Here is an 18,800-nt window from a genome sequence, read left to right on the forward strand (position 1 = left end):
GCCAAGAGAACTCTGTAGCCACATTGCCTACCTGGGATGCACCAGCCTCTGTGGACCTGTCACCCAGGGTGCCCTCATGGGACTAAAGTTGCTTTGTGGACTCTAATAGATTTGGTCATTGTGATAAAATGACCAAATCTATTTGTTCACTATTTCATGAGGCCCTACTATGTGACAGGCTATGTCTTTGAAGCTCTGATACAGAGGTAAACAACACAGACAAGGTCCCATTGCCACCTCTGGCTAGTTTGTTTTCAAAGCTATCCCTTGTTCTTCCTTGCTTTGTTCTATATTATGTGGTGGGGGTGAGGAACCTATCCTTGCAGGGTAAATTTCCCAGAGTCAATTGCCAGCTAGCTCCCTACTGGATTCAGCCAAAGGAGGCTCTGAAAGGGTATAAAGGTGTAGGAGAAAAGGAAAAGACAGAGTATTTCTCCCTGTTCTTCCCTGTCTCAGGTGGCATCTCCAGTTGTGGCTATGTTCCTTCTGTGGCCCCAGCTCTCACAGGACAGGCCTGCTGAACATCCTCTGGGTTACAGCAGACCCTGGACTTGGAACATACCACCTCCTCCCTTTGTCTCTCCAGCCCTAAGAGAAGAAGCAGCTTCCTGCTACTTATTTCTGGCTTGTCTCACTGTCCCCTGTTCTTAGCAGTTTCATTATTTACAAAATTATGTGTAAAGTTTTAAATTAAGTTTTAAACTTTCCAAGTGGTTTCTATTTTCCTGGATGGACCTTGAAGATATGGTCCCTCTCATACACCTCCATCTGGGGTCTGGCCTGGAACCCATGCATGTTTTCTGACAGGGAATCTAATTTGTGACCCTTCGATTTGCAGGCGGGCACTCAATCCACTGAGCCACACTAGCCAGGGCTGGTCCGTCTTTTTATGTTGTTTATATTAGAATGGAGAGAGATGGACAATAAACAAATAAGCAAATAGTTGTGGTAAATGCTATGAAGAAAACAGGGTCCTTCTCTAGAGTGAAGCTCATCTTTGGAGTCTGGGGACAGAGAAAAGCCGTTGAGGAGAGAAGTAATGTGTGAGGACTGGAAGAAGAAAGAAAAAAGCCAACATTTATTGAGCACCTACTATGTGTCACACAATTTAATGATAGTCTTTACAAGAACTCTAGACAGACATATTTGTATCAGGGTCTTTTAGATATCTTCCAAAATTCATTCATCTTCTTCCATAGGAGAATTTTGGCTGAGCACATGGCTTCCCAAAGACTATATTGTCCATCCTCTGCTGCTAGTTATAGTCAATGTGACTATGCTCTAGCCCAGGGGTGTCAAACTCATTTTCACTAGGGGCCATATCAGCCTCATGGTTGCCTTCAAAGGGCTGAGTGTAATTTCAACTCCTTAACAGTTAAGGAGTACATACATTTATACAGTCTTAAAATTATTTCAGCCTTTGCAGGCAACCACGAGGCTGATATGGCCCTAGTGAAAATGAGTTTGATGCCCTTGCTCTAGTCAATGGGATGTAAGTGAATGTTTAATTTTTAGTAAACTTCCTTAAGAGACAGCTGATGCAGTTTTTGTCTTTTATGTTGTTGTTATTCACTTCTTCCTTCCTGCTTCCTAGAATGTAGACATGATGGTAGTAGCCATCTTGGATCATGAGGTGATGGTGGCAATGAAGGCCTTGAACCAGGAACAACAAGATGTCTTGGTCTCTGACACCCGGGAGTGATGTAACAGCCCTGGATCACCTACTTCTGAATTTTTATATGACAGAAAAAACTTTTATCTTGTTGTCATGTGCAGTATCTGTTCCTAACAATTGTATTGTTCCTAACAATACAATACTAATGTTTTTGACAGATGAGGCTCAGAGAGGGGAAATAACTTGCCTTTGGGTCTCATGGCTGTTTTTATAGTAGAGCAGGGATTCAAAATCAAGGCCATCTGCTTTCAAGAACCTTTCTGCTTCACCATCCTACCCACGGATCCTGTGCCCATATGGATGTGTGTAAGAATTCCCAAGGAAGTGAGCCAGTCCTATGCATGTCAATAGCCCCAAGTCTCTGTCTCATTTCTCAATCCAATAGGAATGTGCAGCTCTTTGCTAATAAAAAATTTGCATTTATCTATTGCTGTACAAGAAAAACTTAGTGGCACCCCAAACTTAGCTGCACCCCAAAACTTAGTGGCATAAAATAGTTCACTGTTATTATATCTCACAGAACTGTGGGTCACGCTTTTGGACAGGGTGCAGCAGAGATAACTTACATCTGCTCTGTGATACCTGATGCTTCAGCTGGGATGATTCAAATAGTTAGGGGATGGAACAACTGGGTGGGCAGTTCCTGCTCCACACAAAGTCTCTACTCCTAGCTAGCTTGGGTTCCTTGCAACATGGGTAGGAAACCTATGGGTTCCTGGGTAGCTGGACTTTTTCACATGGCAACTCAGAATTCCTATGGGGAGTGTTTCAAGAAACAGTGGGTAGAAGCTACAAATCTTGTAAGGCCTGGGCCTGAAAACTGTAGTGTCACTTCTATAACCTTCTCTTGATCAACTTGTCAGAGAGACCACCCATACATAAGGGGAGGAAATATTTCTCTCAGTAATGAAGAATTTTTGGTCATCTTTAATCTACCACAACTCTGATTACCAGGACTCTTTCAGTAGTATGAGGGGGAAAAAACCCCACCTCAGACTGACTAAAAGAAAAAAGGGGTGAGGTCGGGGGTTTGTATCATTGGCCCATGTAACTGAAAAGGTCAGGGATATATTCGGCTTTAGACATAGGGGTTTAGGCAGTCTCAGGGAGTCTTCACCTTGACTCAAGCTCCAGGACCACCTTTCTGCCCAGATGCTGCTTAGAGCCTGGAGGGTCCCCAGGCCCCATCTGCACCCTGGTTGTCACCCATAACTGGCTTGGCCCTCACCAGCAGGTAGTCTAGGTTTCTCAGGGAAGGCAACATTTAGGTAGATGCTCTAAACATGTGAAGAAACCATGTCGATATATGGGCAAAAGCAAAGGCAAGTGCAAATGTCCTGGGCTGAATATGTGTCAGATATGTTTGAGAAACAGCAAGGGATCCAATTGGACTAGAGTTAAAGCAAGTAATGGATAAGATCAAAGAAGCAATGAAGGACCAGATCATGTGGATCCTGAGTAAGTCAGGAGCCATGTGAAGGTGTGTAGCATAGCAGGGATGGGGCAGAATTCAAATTTTCACAGGATCCTCTGGCTCCTGTGTTCTAAATGTACAGTGGGGAAGCTGGAATATTTCCAATGAGAAAGCTAGTAGAATAATCCAGGTGAGACAATGGCAACTTGGACGAGGGTGGTAGCTCTATTGATGCTGGGAAATTGTCAGATTTTAGAATAGCCAATGGAAGGTGGGTGTACGAGAGGAGAATGTTCCTCATGACCTTTGGGTTATACCTCACTATCTTCTAGGAAATTATTGCTCTAACCACTTCCCTACTTACTCCAACCCCATCCTACCTTCTCCAGTCCTCCTTGCAAACAAGGTATCAAAGAAACTTCCAAAATACAAATTTATCCCACTTATCAAGATAATTCCAGACCATTTTTCTCCCAGGCCATTTTCCCCATCTTAATAGTCAAGGCATTTATTTCTATGTGCTTCAGAAGATATATAACTAGCCTACTGAAGCCATGATTTTGTCAATAGTATAAATTTACACTTTACAAACAATTTGATTTATAACAACATGAGTTGATTTAGAGAAAAAGATTAATGAAATAGTACAGGAAGTGAAGAGATGGTAATAGCTCTAGGGAGGCTCCCTGCATACCTGGCCTCTCCTTTCATCCCAGTGACATGCAGCTTCTGCCTTTTCTAGAATTTGCTGAGCTCTTTCATCCATGGACCTTTACACATGCTGTTCCCTGTGAACATGCTGTTCACACATGTCTCCTCTGAGAGATTTTCAAGATTGATATCTTGAAAAGATATTTTCACATTCATATTTTAGTTCATCAAGAATTTATTTAGGCATATAGGAAGGGTCTAATTTTATTTTCTTCCAGGTGGGTATCCACTTGTGCCAACACCATTTATTTCACAATCTACCCCTTTTCCACTGAATTGAAATGCTACCTTTGTCATATATTATATTCTTATATATACTAGAATCTATTTTTAGATTCTCTATTATTTTCAATTATTTATTCCTCTGCTAATGCTATACTGATTTGATTATAGTGGCTTTATAATGTCTTTATTTCTAGCAAGATGAAAATCTCTTATTATTCTTTTTTCAGTTTTCCTTAGTTATCCTTGGTCATTTATTCTGCCACATGATCTTTCAGGTCATTTAATTCAGTTTTTTAAAAAATTACTCTGTTGGTATTCTGATTTGAATTATATTAAATTTATTTTTAAAAATGAGAATTCCCTGGCTGGTATAGCTCAGTGGATTGAGCGTGGGCCTGTGAACCAAAGCATCACTGGTTCAATTCCTAGTCAGGGCACATGCCTGGGTTGCAGGCCAGGTCCCCAGTAGTGGGGCGAGAGAGGCAACCACACATTGATGTTTCATTCCCTCTCTCCCTTCCCCTCTCTCTAAAGATAAATAAAATCTTTAAAAAAATGAGAATTGACATTTTTATAGTATTAAATTTTTCCATACAAGAACATGATATGGCTTGCTATTTTCTATATCTTAGTTTTAAGTCATCTGGAACATTTGATCCCATTTATTTTTTTTATACCTTTATATCATATGATTTTCATAAACAATATACAGTACTATTTTGTGTTTAAAATTCTGCCAGTTCCTTTCTTTGACTAAAATCTTATATGTCTTACACCTATCCATACGATGTCACTCTACATAGCATTTCACATAAAGAATGTCCCATTTGTGTATCCAGCACCCTTGTAGGGTGCTGACCCTTGAGATGGGCCAACAGCTTGACTCCAAAGTTTCCTTTTAAATTTTTTCTTTATTTTACAAATAGTGCCCCATGAACATTTTTGCCCACATTTCTTTTACTCATGTGTGAGGATTTCTTATATTCCTAGAAGAGGATTGTCAGGTCATATGGCATTTGCATTTTCAACTTTACTAGATACAGACAAATTATTCTGCAAAATCCTTGTAACAATTATATTCCAGTTAATAGGGTAGGAGGCCTTGTTTACTTATGTTCTGTCCAGCCAGGGAATGTTATCCCCTGACTTTTCTTCTTGGCAAAGTTCTGTTCTCCATCTTTGTTTTTTAATAATTTTTTCATTTTGGTTTTTAATCTTTATTTTATGTATAGGATATATATGTATATATGTGTATATATGTTTGTACATATTTATCTCTACTTTAATATCTATCTAAACCCTTTCTCCAGTCACCTGAACCTATCCATAATGTACAAAACCACAGTGAAATTCCTTATACATTCATAACAGTAAGAGCATATCTATCATATAAAGTCCTATAAATGGAATTCTTGGCTCAAAGCATAAATGGTTTTGTAAATTTAATAGTGCCACTCCAAGAGTTGTCACTCTCACCAGCTTTTTTTCCCCATCCCCTTAGGAACATAGTATTTAATCAAATCTTTTTAAAACAAGGACAGTATATCTATCTATCTATTTTTTATCCTCACCTGAGCACATTTTTGCATTGCTTTTGGAGAGAGAGGAAGGGAAAGAGGTTTTTTCAGAGAGAGAAGAAAGGAGGGAGAGAAACATCAATGTAAGAGAAAAATTCATCGACTGACTGCCTCCTGACTGGAACCAAACCACAACCTAGGCATGTGCCCTGACTGGGAATAGAACCTATGACCTTTCGATCTGTAGGACAACATCCAACCAGCTGAGCCACACTGGCCAGGGCTCAAATGTTTTGATATAAAGTGATATTTCAAAGTGTTTTTTAATTAGTTTACTTTCAAACAGCTTTATTGTGGTATAATTTACAGACCATAAATTTAATGTTTTAATTTGTTTTCTATGAGTTTTAGTAAATTATGGAATTATAACTATTATCATAATCTAATTGCTTCTCAGCCTTTTGGCTAAGATCAAGTGTATCATAATCCAATTTCACTCACCCTAAATATCTCAGTGTTTTAAATTTTTATTTCTCTGAGTGAAATTGGTTTTATTTTCATTAATTCAATAGAGAAAAGCCATTCTTATTAGTTTGTAGGTACTCTTTATATGTTATACTCCCAGAGTAGAGTAAATGCCTCTTCTCTAACAAGTACCCTGGACCTCTAATTCTCTCAGGTCGAAATTAACAGAGTCTCTTGATGTGCCCATATGTCCATCACTTTGTGAACTGCCTGCACAGAGTGACCATATATGGTTTTATTCCATGTGCCCTACCTCTCACACAGGCTGGCTCAGAGTAAGTCTCTGCAAAACAAAACAAAACAAAACAAAAAAAACCTTGAATTCCCTATTTGTAAATATATCTTTTTAAAAAGATTTTATTTATTTATTTTTAGAGAGGGAAGGGACAGAGATAGAGAGAGAGAGAGAAACATCAATGTGCGGTTGCTGGGGATCATGGCCTGCAATCCAGGCATGTACCCTGACTGGGAATCGAACCTGCAACACTTTGGTTCGCAGCCCACACTCAATCCACTGAGCTACACCAGCCAGGGCAGTAAATATATGTTCTTTTGCCCTCAGAAGAATTTGTGATGATATATCAATCTGTTTGGTGAGTCATGTTTGATTGCTCCCTAAGGGCAGGTACCATTATTGTTTTGTTCAATATTGTATACCCAGGGTCTGAAACAGTGTCTTGGCACATTTTTTTAAAGTCTTGATTGGATTTATTAGTTAACTAATTAATTACTAAGTGGTTTACAGTACCTGGAGGGAGAAAGATAGTGGAAATCCTACCAAAGGATATGAAGAAGGAAGGCCAAAAGCCATACAACCATAGCACCCAGTATTTCTGTGAGGGACACATCCCAGACCCAGGGACCTGTAGTGGGTGGATGGGGACCCTGGTGCAAGGGGGCACATGTCTGTCTACAAGGGCTGGCAAAACAGAACCACAACATTGCATTACCATGCAGGAATATGGGCCCAGGGTAACCAATCTTTTAACTTTTCAAGAGAAGCTGGAAATGAGGCTATTTATGTGAAATCTCCCACTTCAAAATCTTGGCAATAGTCACTGTATGGGCTCTTGAGACTTGGGCTGTCAATTTATGAAGCCTGGGTTACAAAACTCTTTTCAAATACATGTTTATTAGTAACTCTTATAACAACCCTGGAGGCAGGTTTGCAGAGGCTTAGAGTAGCCTAAGGACACCCAGCCAGGTGGGTATATATGTATGTTAGAAGGGGGCAGAGAGCCTTAGCTACCCCACAGCTCCTCTTTCAGGAGGGAATAGAGAGGTTATTCTTGACTTCTTGGGCAAATTTCTTTCATAGGGTTTGTCCCAAGCTTGCTGTGGCAGTGTGAGACTTGGCCTGATGCCTAATTAGCCCCTTCTAGGACAGAGATGGGCAGAGAGTCCAGTCAAGCTGTGGCCTTTTCTTAGTTCTAGATACCTTACAGTCCTTGCTCCATGTACAGTAATCATGGTCACCTCATGACAACCCTGGCATAATTATCTTGTATTATGAATGATGTCTCATCCAGCAGCCCCGGTTTTCCCAGAGAGGCCACAGTACCTAAGAACGAGGGGTGTGAACTGCCCTCTGCCCTAACAAGCAAAGAAGATGCATGTTGTGGCTCTCTCTCCCTTAGTCCTAGGCTCCTCTGGACTTGAGGGCTGGGATAGGTCAGTGAAGCCAGCCACCTCAAGGGAAATGAAATAACAATAAAAAAACGTGATAATGTGCATGGCCTGACCCACTTGCTCTTCTGGCCTCCTCTCTTCCTTATTCACTCATTCCCAAAGTTGTGACTGATGCCAGTAAATTGTCAGTCACATTCCAGCCTAGGTTACCTCTCCTCCAGAAAACAGAGCCCTCTGCCTAGGCCCAGAGAGCCTAGCATTCTATCCAGGGAAGTCCACAACAAGCAAAGACAGAGAAAGACAAGATGATTTTGTTTTACTTTTTTAAATTCTCACCAGAGACCTTGGCTGGTGTGTGTCAGTGGATTGAGGGGCAGCTTGCAAATCAAGGGGTCATGGGTTCAATTCCTAGTCAGGGCACATGCCTGGGCTGCAGGCCAGGTCCTGGGCAGGGGGCATGCTGAGGCAACCACACATTGATATCTTCCTCTCTTTCTCCCTTCCTTACCCTCTCTCAAAAAATAAATTTTTAAAATCTTAAAAGAAATTCTCACCAGAGGATATATTTATTGATTTCACAGAGAGAGAGAGAGAGAGAGAGAGAGAGAGAGAGAGAGAGAGAGAGAGAGAGACACCTATCAGTTGCCTATGTGCCCTGACCCAGAATCGAACCTTAAACTTTTTGGTGTAAGGTACACTCTCCAACCAACTGAGCCACCTGGCCAGAGTGAGACAGATGAGTTTAAAAGATGCCAAGTACTATAAAAGAAATATACAGTATACATATGATCTCACCTTTAACTTGAACCTAATTAACAAAAGAATAAAGCAAGCAAAATATACCCAGAGACACTGAAATTAAGAACAATATGACAGTAACCAGAGGGGAGGTGGGAGGGGATAATAGGGGGAAGGGTTTTTAGGAACAACTGTAAAGGACACATGGACAAAACCAAGGAGGGATGTGGAAGCAAGGGAAGGAGGTGGGTTTGGCAGGGGTAGGGGGGGAGCGGTGGAGGATAAGTGCAGACAACTGTAATTGAACAACAATAAAATAATTTTAAAAAAGAATAGGATAGGAAATGGAGAAGCCAAAGAACTTTTATATATGAATCATGGACATGAACTTGGGGGAATGGGGGGAATACTGGAGGGAGGAGGGGTGCAGGACAGAGAGGGATAAAGGGAAAAAATGGAACAACTATAATAGCATAATCAATAAAATATACTTAAAAAAGAAATGTATAGTATAAACTGAAAAAGGTAGAGCAGAGTGACTTTGCCCTCTGAGGGGTGATATCTGAGCAGAGGCTGAACACACTCAAGTAGAGGGGACAGCAGTCATAAAGTCCCTATTCAAAGAACAAAAAGGTCACTGTGGCTGGAGCACGAATGGGGGAACCAGGTCCCAGCAGTGATTATATAGGTTCAAAAGAAGTTTGGTTTTTTATTCTAAATTCAGTAGATACTTCCAAGAAATTATTTCTAGCCAACTAAGCTGTGTGATCATTCACTTTGTCTCATCCATAATTTTCTTCCTGCTTCCCTCCCTCCCAACCAACTAACAAAAACTTAGGGAGCATCTACTGCGTGCCAGCAGGGCCCTGGCGACACAGCAGTAACAAAACAAAGCTCATGCTTCTGGAGGAAGAGAAACCCCCCCACACACACACCCACACCTCCCCCCCCACACACACACCCCCTACACCCCCCCACCCCCCACCCCCCGCCCCCCGCCCCCCGCGCGCCCCACCGAGCCCCACCTCTTCTGCCGGAGCCACTGGCCCTCGGAGTCACTGCTCCTTGTGCCTTCGGCCACCAGGTGGCGCTCTGCGCCTGCAAAAGGGCCGCTGCTGGAGGTCGCAGAGCCTCCACCAGACCCTCGCAGGGTGAGAGAGCGGATCGAGGGGCGGGGCCCACGCTACCGGTTGTGTGACTTTGGGTTTGACCTGATTCAAGAATAGCTAATCCCGCGATGTAATAGCCTCCCGGGAGCTAGGAAAAATGGCTGTTGAGCTGTCTGCGTCTCGTCCAAGAGGACCGCGGGCGGGGCAGGAGCCTGGAAAAATACTGCCTTTGTCGGCGGCTCGTGTCACTCACTGAGCAGAGTACTTCGGGCTGCAGAGCTGGGATCTCTCTTACCCCAGGTCCAGAGTGTGGAGGCTCTGGGACCACTGGCAGGAGCCGCTCCCTGAGGTTAGTTAGGATCCCTGGATGTTCCTAAACTCCTCTGAAGACCCCTCTCCCTTCCATACCCTCACACCCGTTTTCTGTTATAATCATATTAAATGGCACATCCCACTCCTTCCACTGTGGAGTCTATCATATCCACACACACTATTCTCTCCCCTCGACTTTTTCTTTCCCAATCTCTAGAGGTGCCCCAGCTTCTGTGCCCAGCCTTGAGCCTACCCATGCAAGCACAGGCTCAGGTTCCAACGCTGCCCTTACCACTTGCCTCTCTCTAGATTCACAAAGACACAACCACCCTCACGCAGATCTCTGCACACCCCAAGGCACACACTGGGCTCAACACTGACACTTGCACAGTCACAGGTATGCATGGATACACATGCTTACAAGCATGCATACCCCAAAGCATGCAAAACACTGAGTAGGGTGGGACATCTGCAGGCACACAACATTCAGAAGAGTAACAGGACCGTGTCTACATATACACATGCACACTCGTCTGAGTGGCAGGTGACACCACCTCCTGTGTGCACTCCTAAACAACTTCTTTGAGGGTACCCAAAGAAGTGGATACCGCTTGCACCTCCACTCCTTAACACACGTATCCCCCCAGTGACATGCATGCCCACACACTCACATGCAATACCCCTTTTTCCGTGTACCCTCAGACTCATCCTCAGGCACACATACGCCCACCACGCATGTGCACAAGGGCTTGCACATGTGAACTTTCTTGTAGCACACTTGTTTGACATGCCCGCGTGCACATCAACACCTTTGCTTGTTCAGTGGCCATCCACTGGCACGCTCAGATGTCCAACCAAACAGACTGGACGCACTGGGAGACTCGGATCTTCTCCCTCTTCCTGCCCCGCCTCCCACTGCCGCGGACAGTCAAGCAGTGAGGGCACCAGGCGCCTGGCGTGCCCCCTGCGGGCTGCTATCTGCCTGCCCATCAGCGCGAGGATCTACGGTGGTAAATGATGCATTCGATGGCGGGTGCATTTGTTGTGCGCGCTCTGAAAGGGCTCCGATAATCTGGAAGGCAGAGATAAGGAACACCATTTATTCTGCAGCACTTTGGAAACAATTCCCAGCCCTGTACAACCCCATTCTCCGGCAGCCTCCGGCAGCCGGGCAGATAACGATTGGCTATTCATTATCTTCGCCGGGAACAAAGATTAGCCGGCGAAGATGAAAAATTACCGGGGACAGCGGCGCAGCCCAACGCGAACCGCCCCCCTCCTCCTGCCTTCCTCACCTCCCCAACTCCACCCGTCCTGCCGGCTTTGCACTTATGCCCCACACCTAGCACTTGGTCTCCCGTGCTCTCGTTGATGATGGGCACTGCTGAGCCCCTGGCTTTCTCTATTTCAGTTTGTCCATTCTGCCTAGACCATCTCCCATGTCCCTACTTCCTATTCTTCTTTCTGGGTCCTTCCTATTGCCCTATTGTCTTGATTCCCTCTCTGTCTCCGGTTTGTATCTCTCTCCTCTCTGTCCACATCTTTTTCTGGTTAACACTTTCACTGCTTTTGTTTCTATCTCTCTGATCTGTTTTGCCACTTTTTAGTTGTTTGTTTCTACCTGTCCCTCAGTGTCTCCACCCCACCTGTCTACCTCCCACCAGTGTCTCTGTCTATTACTGTCAGTTTTTAAAATGTCCTTGGGCCTTCTGGTCTTGTCCCTCTTCACTAGGCCTCTGTGTCTCTCAATTCCCCACACCCCTGAGGGTCCCGCATCTCCAGGCCTCAGAACTCCTGCCCTCTCAAAGCCACGTTCCTCATCAAAAATCAGAGGCTGGGAAGCTCCAGTGGGCTCTGGCCGGCCCAGGGAAGCAGGGAGTCGGCAGATGGTGTGGGGTGATGTAAGACTGGGAATCCCCATCACCCTCTGAGGAAACAAGACAGAACTAGAAAAGGTTCTGTGGATACTCAGGCCCTGCTACATTAGGGTGGTGGAGAGACTTGCACTTGTACACCAGGACTGGCTCCCCTGTGCTCTTCCCTACTGTGGTTGTGGGTCTTGGGAGAAGGTGGTCTCGGCAAGTCCACCTCATTAGAGCAATTATTCAGCATGGCACTGGTGTTAGGAGATAAGCCTTATCGATTCATCTGCCCCTCCCACAGGCAGACAGACAGAAAGTGCTCTGGCAAATGGAACCCTGGAGCTCCACTGGCTGCCTGCCTTGCTGGTTAGGAAAGGTACGGAGGGTGGTGATCTGAGAAGACATAAATACTGTGAATTACCCAAGGACACACTCCTCCATGGACACAGACACAGGGTAACACTATGTAGAGAAACACATAGTTTAAAGATATATTCACAGACATACATGCTCACCCCAACACACAGAGCTATACACAGGTATGAAGACAACTTGGATATACTCTCCATCCTTCTACCATCAATTCAAAGAAACAGTGATGTACACCCATGGCTATGTATTAAAGACAGACACAAACACACTCCTGATTCACAGATACAGGATACCTAAACACACACTACTATGGACCCACACAAGGACACAAACCAATTTACAGACAAACATTTGGAAAGAGTTACTTCCTATCACATGATTCATGTACACAATGATCTCAGAGATACATGGCCACAGGAACGTACATCCAGTTCCATATTATACCAGTTCTCGGAGATACACTCTTCCATGTACACATATCGGGACACACTCTGAAAAAGCCACACACAATACATAAACTCTTGGAGACACCACACAAACTCTCATGGACTCATGATACACAGACTCTCAATACACAAGCTCTCAAGGACCATGGAAAGAAGTGGACATACTAATATACTCAGTTCTGCAGCCTTCTCATGTGCTCACATCACAAATTCTCAGACACATGGGCAGTCAGGACAGACATTCTCCTGCATTCTTAAAGCACATACACATGCAACAAGTCACCACCAGCTTCAAAGAAAGACCCTCAGATGGTAGGTGACCACAGAGCTGGGGGGCCAGAGACACCCTTCTCTAGGCACACCTGAGTATACTAGTTTCCTAGGACCACAGACTTCTCAGTCCTTCCAAGACAAAACACTTTCTTTTTGGGCCCAAGATCCCGAGGCCACTTTCACTCTCCTGGGCAGCTGGCATGGGAACAGGGAGGGATTCAGGGTTCAATTTCATGGTAGGGGCTCTGCAAGTTCAAGGACTAGCTCACAAACTCAGGAGCCTTCTTAAGGTGAAGACCCACATACCTTAATTCTTACATTCAACCTTCCAAGGACAAGCCCTCTACTCCCTACCTCCACCCTCCTGTTGAAGGAGACGCCTCAAACTCCACTCCTAAAAAGGCTCTTTTCTGCTCTGAAGTTGGGTGATTGAGAGGTGAGGTATAGGTGGGAAGGAAGAGGGGATGTGACTATACTTAGCCAAATCAGCCTGGAAGTGAAGGAGGTGGTGTGCAAGAGTGTTGAGCTACATTTGAGTGTGTGCACGTGTGTGTGTCAGTGTGACCCAGATCTCCTGACTGAGGCTGTTCTCAAAGCCACAGCTGTGTGCGGTATCCCGTGTGCACAACTGTGTCTGTTCGAACACTATTGGAAGTGGTTTAGGGAAGGCACGGCAGACCATCTGTGTACGTGTGTGCCCATGGCTGGAGAGAGTCCCCCGGAAGAGTCTCTGGAGACGTCCAGGTTTTCTGAGCGTGCATCCCTGAGAGCAGGGGTGCAAGTATATGTTTCCGTGCAAGGACGGAGTATGGCTGATTAGGGTGCGTGCGTCTTGGTACCTGCCGGCCTTCGGTCCACCATGGGTGTCTGGACTAGGGAGAAGGGAAGCAGAACCCTGGGCACCCTCCTACTCCCCTGCAGCGCTCCCGCCCCCTCCAAGTGCTGTCGAAATAAAAAGCAGCGGTCGCTGAGGCTCTGGGAAGGAGAGACAGCTGGAGCGAGAAGTAGGGAGGCCAGCGCCACCAGGGCTTGCGGCTCGAGCCTCTATCTCCAAGCTGCCGACGCCTTTATCCGGGCCGGCCCGAATCGGCCACCAAGCGAACAAAAGCGGCCCGCCGCGTACTACGCGGCAGCTCAGCTCACCGCCCAGGCCCCACTGGTGAACGCAGCCAGCCGTGCTGATCCGGTGGGCCCCTAAAACCACGGATCTGGCTGTGCGCCCCGCTCCGCTTCGACCCCTTCCGCCCAGGGCCGCCCTCGGCCCACCTCCCTCGGTGAGTGCCCCCCTCCCAGCTTGACCAAGGTCCTTCCAGCCCCCAGGTTCGACCCATCCGGCACCCTAATTGCACGGTCTGCCTGTGGCTCCTGACATGGTGGTCCTTCAGGCTCACCCTACCAGCCACCTTACCTATGGGGGTCGTAGGGGGTCTAAACCTGAGGGAACAGCAGGCCCACCTCGGGCCTCTCTCCTTTCATTTCTCAGACGGAGCCAAGGGCCTCGAGCCCCGGTTATTCCTAGAGCCTCGCAAAGCGCTCTCCCGGCCCCCCGAGTTGGAGCCTTTGTCTAGGCCTCCCCCCACCTCTAGGCCGCGGTGGCGGACGTGCCCGAGCCGGGCTGCGGAGCCGCGTCTGCACCTGCCCACAGGTCCCGTGAGCCGGCTTTGCGCGGCTTAACCCGGCTTGCGCCTCCGTGTGCCCCCGAGAGCCGCCTTCCGCGGCCCTTTATCCTGCGTGATCGCGGTTCGGGTTGGGGAAAGCGCCTGGTCTGAAAATCTCCCGCCCCTGCTCCAAGCCGGTGTCAGAAACCTTTTAGTAGGATTTCAATAAGAATGGGGCCCCCGCGGGCTCGGGGATCTGCCGCCGGGAGGCGTAGACAGCGGTCTGGGTTTGACTGGACGACCGGTACTTAGAATCCTTCAGTGGAGGCCAAGCTTGAACTCCAGGTTGGCCCAACTGCTAGGAGAAAGTTCCGGCGTTCAGGGCCTCCGGGTGTGGTGGCCGCTCCTTTCCCGGAAAACACGGAAGGAAATTCGTTGTTTTGGAAAAAGCCACGTCTCCTGGCCAGGGTCGGGAACATCTGGCGGTGAGCTCTAGATCTACGCAGGCACCTCGCGCTGGAATTCGTTTATGAGGGAGTAAGCAGGATTCAAGAAACAGGTTAGGGCCAGTACGGCTGCTCAGGCGTCTAGAGAGGTTTCCCACCCGGGTTGACAAACTACAAACAATTTGAGTCTAACGAAACTGATTTACTAGTTGTGCAGCCGGGCCGCTGGCTGCTCTGAGTAAATTGTGGTTGTTCCTGGAGGAGGCCATTCTCAGCAGGACCTCTGTGGGAGGCTGCCCTGTTTGATTTAGGGTTAGAACCTAGTAAGGAGATGTAGGATCTCCGAGGTGCCTCTACCCCAGGCGCTGAGGCGTCTAGGACGTTGGGTCCCTGTACTTATGATTCAAAGGGACCCAGAAGACGGGTGGGATGGGAGGGCCAGATTAGAGGCCAGAAGAGAGGGAACCATCCATCATATTTGGAGGGGCTGGAGGTGAAGCCCAAAGAACAGGAGGAGCTGTTGGAGCCCTGTTGGGGAACCGCATCTGGAAGGATAGCTGTGACCTGAGCAGATCTGAGGCTTTGCCCTAAAGGGGACTTCTGAACCCCTTTTGGCTACTGAGGCCCCACCTCCTTCTTGGTACTCTTCAAGGCACATTGCCAGTGTGGGGCTGGGAGGCCGCTGTGCTGCAAATTAAATATTCCTATGGAAGGCAGCCCCTAAACAAACGGATTTCTTTGGTCCCCCACTCCCTCTCACTGACAGGGAATTAGGTGTTCATGGGAAAAGGCCAGAAGAATTAGGTTACAAAGAGGGCAAACTTACGGTCCCAGAGGGACAGCATCTGGTAAGTGAAGTTTAAACAAAGGACTCAGAGGATAGGGCTATGTGGGGCTGGTAAAACCTAGGTAGCCAAGAGCCAACCCCGGGCCAGTGAGGCCCTATAGAACCAGGCATCGGATCCCTGAGTACCCATCTCCCTGATGGGAGTATCTCAGTCTGCACAGATACACACTCTGCCAGGGCAACCTGGGTCACGTGTAAAGCTGTCAGAAAATTCAGTTTTGTTCTTGCGCTTTCCCAGTCCTTCGTGAAATCTTGCTACCACGCAACATCTGAGTGCAATGGAAGGGGAGCGGCCACCTTTGCCACAAATCTTGAGAACAAAAAGAAAAAAGAAAGAGGGAGACCCCGAAATCTGAGGTCGTGAACGGAAGTAGATCTGCCTTCCTTAGGCAGAGGTTGGCCCCACGACCTTTGCGGATTGTGGAGGCTTCCCTCTCCCTCCCAAGACGTTTGTTTGGGCAGAAGTGATAGGATGGTCTCCGTTGCCTAGGGAGCGAGGCGCCTGGCTGGTGTCGGTCTGTCTGTCTGGCATAGATATACACACACGAGCAGTCCCTTTTTATTGGTCGACTGGGCGCCCTGCTGCCTAGCGCCCCTCTTTTCTCTCCCAGACGGGTTCGTTCCTGCGGGAAAACACAGCAGTCCCGGGTCCAACGCAGATGCTCCAATTAACGTGGAGGCCTCCGCCAAGCCTTCCTGCCTCCCTTTCGAGGACGGCAACCCCAGGGTCTCAGGAAACCTGGCGGGGCTCTCTTTCCTCCCCCCACCCCCCCCAACACACACACCGCCCAGGCCCGGAGTGCGAGAAGAGAGGTTGGTGCCAATCTCCTAGGACCCCTGCTCAACCATTGCTTAACTTCCCTGCTCAGCTCCTTTGCGCGGCGATTTTCTGAACCGCCTAGCAGAGTAATTAAATCCCCGCCTGCGCTCCCTTCTGCGCTAGGCTTGCCGGCAGCCGCTCGGGCAGGGGGCCCGGCAGGGGGCCCCGTCCGGCCAGCCACCTCCATTCTTGCGGTGGTCAGAACGCTGCCCCGGAGGGGCTTCAGGTTGCTCGGGAGGAGCGTGAAGCCGAGCTCCCAGTGATAAAGCTGCAGACCCACCCAGCCGAGGGATAATTTGAACCTCGCCTTCGGGAGGAAAAGCGAATTACCTACTTTTCCGAGCGCTCGAAGCGGCCACCTCCCTGCCAACCGAGGCGCCGATCGTTGCCCCGAGAAAAGCTTCTGTTACGCTCCGGCGTTATTAATAGCCCCGCGACCAGCCCGCGGGCGGGCGGCCCCTCACACTGGGTCCCGGGATTCGAGCTAGAGTGGGGCAGCCTTGCCTGACAAGGGCGATTGCCCCTGGGGTCTTATCTTTGAGAAACTCCGCGAGGCTCCACGGACACAAAACAGGTTCGAGGCATTTTACAGGTTGATGAAAAATCGTAAGCTAAAGACTAGGAGGTGAGACAGACATCTACGCAGAGGCAGGGGGTCCGGGTCATACATCACGCGTTGTGGGGACGTGAACTAGGAGGCGCGGAGACCACTCACCTGCGGGACGAGGGTGCGAGGCTCAGTGCCTGCAGCCTCGCTTTTCTGCTCCGGACCCGTGAGCACCTTACCCAGCGGGAGCTGGCCTCCTCTCCTTTTCTCTTCTAGTTAGGAGAAGCCGGAGCCCCGCGCGCGCCACAATGGAGCGGAGCGGAAGGCACAGCAGCGGGTCTGGGCAGATGAGTGCCTTAGGGCCGAGACGCGCCTGTTCCCAGCTGGATGGGGCTCTGCACTCCTGCCCAGAGCCTTTACCTGCGCCACGGCGAGACGCAGAGGCAGTAGGAGCCCCGGGTTCCGGCCCGCGACCCCTTGACGCTGCCCAGAGCCAGGCTGAGAAAGGAAGACGGAGTCATGCGCGTGGATCTGGGCCGGGCCAGGTGCCCCCGGAGCCGAGGGGACCCAGGGCTTTCCTTCCTCTCGGATTATTAAAAAGTTCATTTCCTGGCGAATCGGGTGACGTCAGGGGCCCGGCGTCGCGGTGGCGGGGCCGTCCGGCCGAAGAAGCAGCTTCCAGTTACCCAATTACCGACTGTCAATCCCGCCGCCCCTCCCCCCACCCTCCCGGGGGTGGCCCGGACCCGCCCTCCCCCCAGCCTGGGACCTGACAGGGATCCCTCTGGGCATCTACACCGACAGCCGTGGACCCGGAGAGGGGAGAGGGGGTGGAGGACGTTGATTACCCCCCATTAACCCTGCACCTAAGTACCCCCAAATTTCTTTGTTCCCGACTCCCCCGCCTCGGCCATAGGTTCCCTCCGAGACTTGTTCTCTTCTGTCTGTACAATGGGAGAGAGCGAGGAGATTTGTGCACCGGGCCCAATCGACCCACAGAGCTGGATCTCTGGCCTGGGGTGGGGGGCGGGTGTGGGGAGCAGTCCTAGGTGACTTAGGGGACAGAGTTCTCCCTCTCCCCAGGGGCCGCCTTAGGGAACTCCAGGAAGAAAATATGCCTTCTCCTGCCCGGAGGCGTCTCCTTCGAGCCTCAACCGGCGCCGGCGCCAGTCTGGGTCACCAAGGCCTCGCCTCAGGCAGTTTGGCCTGTTGGTCTTCGAAGGCCACGCCCGGGAAGGGGACCCCCCTGTCCCTTCTCTGAAGCTTTAGGCTGGACCACCTCCACTGGGATCAAACACAGTTCTAAGTGGCTTCGTATTTGAGGCCCGGGTGCCCATTAGAACCCCACAATTCAGCCCCTCGCAGCTCTTGATGTCCGGGAGCTGTCCTTCCTCCTCCCCCAACCCCTGCGGCGAGTTGGGGGAGGGAACGTCTGGGTAGGTAGTTGGGCTTCAACTAGCCACGTTCGATGGTAAAGGAGATGGGATCCAAGAAAGTGGAAAGGCTGGAGTCCCGTGGAAGGGAACACCTGGATACTCAGAACGTGCATGTCAAGGGCTTCTATGCAGGGGGCTCCAATTGAAGGTTAGTTACTGGAGGAGGTTCCAGAGATTGGGGGATCCGTGAATGTCCCTACGGATGAAGGGCGCAGCGGACTGCCTTCGAGGTGAGGGTGGAAGGGGTGGCTGCAGGGGCCTCAGGGAGGGCCCTTGGAGGGTACCTAAGGAAGGAGGG

Source organism: Phyllostomus hastatus, unplaced genomic scaffold (genome assembly GCF_019186645.2).
Source record: "Phyllostomus hastatus isolate PE091 unplaced genomic scaffold, TTU_PhHast_1.1 phas_contig_80, whole genome shotgun sequence".
NCBI lineage: Eukaryota > Metazoa > Chordata > Mammalia > Chiroptera > Phyllostomidae > Phyllostomus > Phyllostomus hastatus.